Genomic DNA, 6374 nt, shown 5'->3' with positions numbered 1-6374 from the left:
TAATGATTAGACGGGCTAAACCAACACAAAGGGAAGAAACCACAACAAACAGTCCACAGGGGCGTTACATGGGTATCGTTTTTTTTTTCTTTTTTTTCTCGATACCGGTGCCAAATCGATACTTTTAATGTATTCTTTTTAAAGTAGCCTATGGAACATATTTTCTGCCTCATTCTGTGACAAGAAGCCACATCAGATCACAAAAAGGAAGCATTTGACTGGTGTTGTGGAGTAAAAAAGGTTATAAGTGTGTATAACGTATAAAGGTTATAAGTGTATAATGTATAAAGGTTATAAGGTTATAAGAGTGCATTCAGTATTATTAAAGCTTTCCGACTTGAGTTCACGTGCATTTTCTCAGTTGGGAAATAATTTTCACGTGCGGTGCCGGTGATGATGCTTCTTACGTCCATTTCGGAGAACCAGATGACAAATATTTCAATCGATCTCTCAGGCATGGCACCGAAATGAGGCACCGAAATCTGCGTTTTGATTCGGTTCTAGTACATACCGGTTACATAGGTACCGGTGCCATATTGGAAAAGGGTTTTGGTACCCAACCCTAGAGATTAATTCTGTGAAAAAATCAGAATTGCAAAAATAGAAAAAAATTCAATTGCGTGATGTCAACTTAAGGCTGGAATACACTATATGACTTTTAAAATCTGAACAGATTTTAAAACACTGGGCATCATACACTTACTGACTTCGTAATAGTCACAGAGGAATACTGGATGATTACGATACAACGAATACACTAAACGATTGAGGATCACACACTACCAGACTTTAAAGTTGTTCCGATCACAACAAACTCACGCAGAAACATGCGACTTGTTGCTAGGAGATGCGTGACAAATGAAAACAGTATGTGTTCTAAAATTGGCTGAAAATATCAAACATGTTTGATAATCATATAATCATAGTCTGAAGCTAAAAAATTAGAACCTGTGACCATCATACACTTCTTGATTTTAGAATTAAGTTTGTAAAGATGTAAAACTCGGAATTGTAAGAAGAAAAAAAAATCTAAATTTCAGAAAACTATTTCAAAATTCAGAAATTATATCTCACAATTCTATTTCCGAAAAACAGGCTTCCATATAAAAAAAGATACATTCATGACAAACTGTTGAAAAGTGGTGTATCTTTAACTTCTGACACTTTTAGGTGATGATTTCTGTTCAAACTAACAGATTTCATTGTTTTCTCTGTTATATTAAAGTCACATTAAAACTGTCTAGGAACATTTTTGCCTTCATCATTTAATTTTCCTACTTTTCAAGTGCATTTTATATATAGATTTTATCGTTTTACTCTAGTCCCACAACAAGTTTGTCAATAGATTCAGAAAATCAATCAAAAAAATGTTAAAATTATTTTTAAAAATTTTTACAAAGAGTGAAATCATAAATCATTTCAAATTTTTTTTGATTGTGTGTAAATTAAAACAAATTATGAATTCTCGGTTGTGATACTGTTTCCATCACTGTCAACAGTTTTACTGCTAATAAAGTTTTTTCAGAAGTTCAAACTTGGTTATCAAGTAACAACAATGTCACTGAGCAGCATGCTTGAGACCAAAATCAAGGTCATATTCTATTCAAGCTGCGGTTTTGTCAAATTATGCAAAAATCATGAACATATTGTTTAATTGTGTGCATTTAGGATGCACAAAATGCTAGCCATGAAATTAGCCTTAGCAAGAAAAAGTTGTTTTTTTTTTTTTTTGTATTTCCACCACAAAATACAATTAAACACAAAACATAACTGAGATATTGTCGAAATATTTATGGCAAAATTACAAAAATTACATATTTCTCCTGTGGTGCATATATAGCCCACACACACACACAGACACACAGCTGGACATTGTTAGTAGACAAAATAAACTATTAAGAGTATGAAAAGTCTGTCCAGTGCCCATAGTTGAAGAAACACCCATACATTATGGTTATATAATTTGTTTTAAGAGCAAATAGATGTCATTTTAATGCTGAATGTTCAAGGATTCTCAGTCCACTAGGAACTGTTTTGCGTCCTCTGGGAACCATAGAGCCGTTCCACAATACAAGTAAATGATGGGTCAACCATTGTTTAAATCCAGGTCAACATGACTCGCCCTCATAGGTCACATTCAGTGATAATCAATGACCCTCTATGATGCTCAGTGGATTATGTCTCTCTTGGGTCTCATTTGTGAAACATTAATTGATAGCAGAAGGTGGACATCAGTGTCAGCTATATGGATCAAGTCTAGGAGCGGGACATATGGCAAACATTTTTTTGTCATTTTTAGAATAGGTATACCTTGTAAGGGATATAATAAGATACTGAAACTTTGCACTGTTAAAGGAATAGCTCTTCCAAATATGAAAATTACCTTAAAATTTACTCACCTTAGGCCATCCAAGATGTAGATGATTTAGTTTTTTTCTCTGAACAGATTTGGAGAAATGTAGCATTACATCACTTGTTCACCAATGGATCCTCTGCTGTGAATGGGTGCCGTCAGAATGAGAGTCCAGACAGCTGATAAAAACGGGGGGAAAAAAATGTCCTGGCTAAAAGACGAGTCCTTGATCTATAATATTGCTTTCTCCATTGAAAAAGTAATCTCGTCTGAATCAGGAGAGAAATATGCACAGATCAAGCACAATTTAGAAGTAAAAACAGTCAAAAAAATATGTCAGTGGGTTTTGATGTGAGAGGACAACAGGGGATTGATTATGGACTTGTATTTTGGCTGGTTTAAATTGAAAACATCTTAATGATGTATTTGTTTCTTACAAACTTTCGCTTCACAAAACATTAATTGATGGACTGCTGTGGATTATTTGTGGATTATTGTGATGTTTTTATCAGCTGTTTGGACTCTCATTCTGACGGCACCCATTCACTGCAGAGGATCCATTGCTGAGCAAATAATGTAATGCTAAATTACTCCAAATCTGTTTTGATGAAGAAAAAACTCATTTACATCTTGGATGGCCTGAGGTTGAGCACATTTTAGCAAATTTTCTTTTTTGGGTGAACTATTCCTTTAATTTTGTATCATACATTTGGTTAGAAAAATGATTTAAACCAGTAGGTCAGTGACATTTTTGATGCAACTGGCGGAAGTAATTTTAATATATAACAAATAAAACTAAATATCTTATAGTTTATAATCTTAGTTTGTCCTAGTCGTTAGCTCTCAAAATAGATGGGATGTGAGTTACCCCCTATTTCTTCTTTCTCCTCTCTCTCTTTTTGATGACAGGTTAAGCAGACGTGCTTGACCTGTGGGGGCAGATCTATTGCCACACTTACATTATTTTATCTCGCCAAGGAGACAAAATAAGGAGAACAAAATGACATCAAAAGTTAAAGAATTTATTCATGATTCTGATGAAACAAGCATTGAGGCTTCTTCTTAGATGTAGCAGTACCATGGTACAGTAATGGCATACATACATACATATATATATACATATATATATATATACATACATACTGTTATTTTACTCAAAGGTACTTCAAAGAATAAAATCAGAATGAGCTTTATTCACCAATTGGAATTTGTAATTTTTTTAGGAGCTCTTGGTACATAAATAAATGCATGTATGACATGAGAACAGAAAGACCATTTAAATAAGTAAGACTAAGGAATAATAATAATAATAATAATAATTTGGTATACATATGGATTTATGTACAGATTTTGTGCATTATTTATTGTATATACAGCTGTATAAATAAAAACATGAATATGTATTTACATAATACTTGAGACAGAGGCAATAATTAATTATTAAGAAATGAATGACAGAAAACAGGTGGTAATTTCTGTGTTAGCTGTTTGAGCTGGAGATGGCATGGGGGAAAAGCTGTTTTTATGCCTGGATGTTCTAGTGCACAGAGATCTGTAATGTCTGCCTGAGGGGAGAAGTGCAAACAGGTTGTGGCCTGTGAGGGGAGTCTGTGATGATATATACCATGGTACATACCTAAAAACTTGGTACTACCATAGTACATATCCACAAGCCCATGGTACATTTCTGGTAATTTGTTGTGTATCATTTTAGTGTTATTTACATGCTGTTATATTTTTATTTTTATTTTCAGTTTTATAAATTTTGTTGTGTGCTTTTGTCATTTTTATTTATTTTTTTTTATATTTCTATATATCTTTACTGTTTTTCAGCTTCAGTTTTAGCTATTCTAGTTCAATGCAAACTTATTTCAGTTAATTGCCAAGGCAATTAAAAATCAAAATTCATGGTAGCATTGAAAATTTAAGTTTTGTACATTTTTTTTTCATCTAAAACTTATGTTCTATTTCATTTCAGCTTTATTTTATTGGCCAAAAATGCTTTTTAATAGTTTTTAGTTTTAGTTAACAATAACAAAATTCACCATGGTAAGCTACAGTAATTTCTGCCATGATAGAGTTATTGTTACCACTGTAAAACCATAGTACATAAAAATGGGATCAGTGTAAAAAGCTTTCAGAATGTTTTGTCATTTATTTTTGATGACACTCTGATGGTTAATCTCAAGACACTGCAGTTTTACTGTGGTATTTTGGTGGAAACTAAGAGTATCATGGTCATTTTTAAAGGCGACACTATGGCAAATCATGTGACATTATACTCTAACAACTGATGTTGGCTTTCTTTAACTCAATCATTTGTAAATTATGTTTTTATTGGTTTTCATATTATATAACAAAGCAGGTAACAATTGTTACCATGGTAAAATGGTTTTCAATAGTACATTACCATGAGTAAACAACATCATAAATAAGGTTGATCTTGCTTTAATAAGACGTGTGGTCGGTTTGGTCATGCATACACATGCATACACAGGAAAGTGAATGGTTTACAATCTCCGTAGCAACAACTGGATCTCTTACTGTTTAAAAGGGGGACCTTGGGCCCCCACTGACTTAAACCCGAGCCTGGGGCCAATATAATGAGCCTGTGATCGGCTCGTCAAACAAGAGCTTCATACCCCATGAGCTCAAGAACACTGCAGCGAATCTACAGCCGCAACACAATTAGAGCACATGCACCGGAGTTTTTCCACTGGTTTAGCTGAAGCCAAACCAGTTGGTGACACATTAAAGAAAGAAAAAGCAGCCTATTTGTACTTGTGTTTGATGTGATTTCAGAGAAGAATAACTTTCATGGCAGTCCACTGTATTCCTGACAACAGTGCTGGGTAGTAATTGATTACATCTGGATTATGTTATCAGATTCCAAAAAACTGCTGTTTTTATGTTTATTCATGTTTGTTCATGTGATGCAGGGATTCCCAAACTTAAATTTGATGGTTAGCGTTTGTGGACTGCAGTCTTTAAGTCATTCCACAGATTTTCAGTGGGGTTTAAGTCTGGGCTCTGACTAGGCCATGCACCTTTTTCTCCTTCAACCACTGTGTGCTTTGCGTCATTGTCATGTTGGAAGGTAAACCTTCTTCCTATTGACAACTGAAATGGCCAGACCAGGCCAAAAAATTCAATTTTAGTCTCATCTGCCTCAGAATCTTCAAGGTGTGTTTTGGCGAAGCTCAGTCTTGACTGCATTTGTGGAGAATTTGTGATATTGTTGTCACATGCACACAATGACCACTCTTTGTAATAAATTCCTGCGACTGCTTCAGAGTTGCTGTAGGCCTCTTGGTCACCTCTCTGACCAGTTTCCTCCTGCTCTTTCATCCAGTGGAGTGACGTCCTGATCCAGGGAGGGTCTGTGTCATACTAAATACCTTCCACTTCTTAATAATAGACTTCACTGTGCTTCTATGCATTGATCAAGCCTTTGAAGTTTTTTTTTGCATCTATCTCCTGTCCACAACTTTATTCCGGAGATCTTTTGACAGTGCCTTGCCACCCATAGTTGATTGTGTGCTTCAGTTGCGCTACCAAGGACTGAAATGCTCCAGGAAAGCTCTTTTCATGCTGAGCTGATCAAAATGAGCACAGCTGATCACAGTTGAAAGTCAAATGGCTTTGTGTGCCATTGAGAAGGTGATCAGCTACACCGGATTGAGTTTACAAGTCATTTTTAAGAGTGGGTGATCCTTTTTCCAACTCAGTGATTCAGGTTTTTATTTTTATTTTTATTTTCTGTTATGATCTTTCACTTGGATGTTATAAGTTTCACTGAGTAAATACAGCTGGATAAAAAAAACTGTGCCCATCTTCATTTCAGGCTGCAAAGCAACAAAATGTGACCATTTTAAAGGGGGGTGATTCTTTTCTATACCAACTGTAGATTACATTACTGACTACAATTTTCATTATGTAATTTGTTATCAGTAACAGGCTACAATTTGTAAGTAATCTACCAGGCACTGTCTGGAAAACCAAAATGGTTTGGAACAAAGTA

This window comes from Sinocyclocheilus anshuiensis, unplaced genomic scaffold (assembly GCF_001515605.1).
Source record: "Sinocyclocheilus anshuiensis isolate Anshui unplaced genomic scaffold, SAMN03320099.WGS_v1.1 scaffold343, whole genome shotgun sequence".
In the NCBI taxonomy this organism is placed as follows: Eukaryota; Metazoa; Chordata; class Actinopteri; order Cypriniformes; family Cyprinidae; genus Sinocyclocheilus; species Sinocyclocheilus anshuiensis.
Note: the sequence above shows the minus strand (reverse complement) of the source record.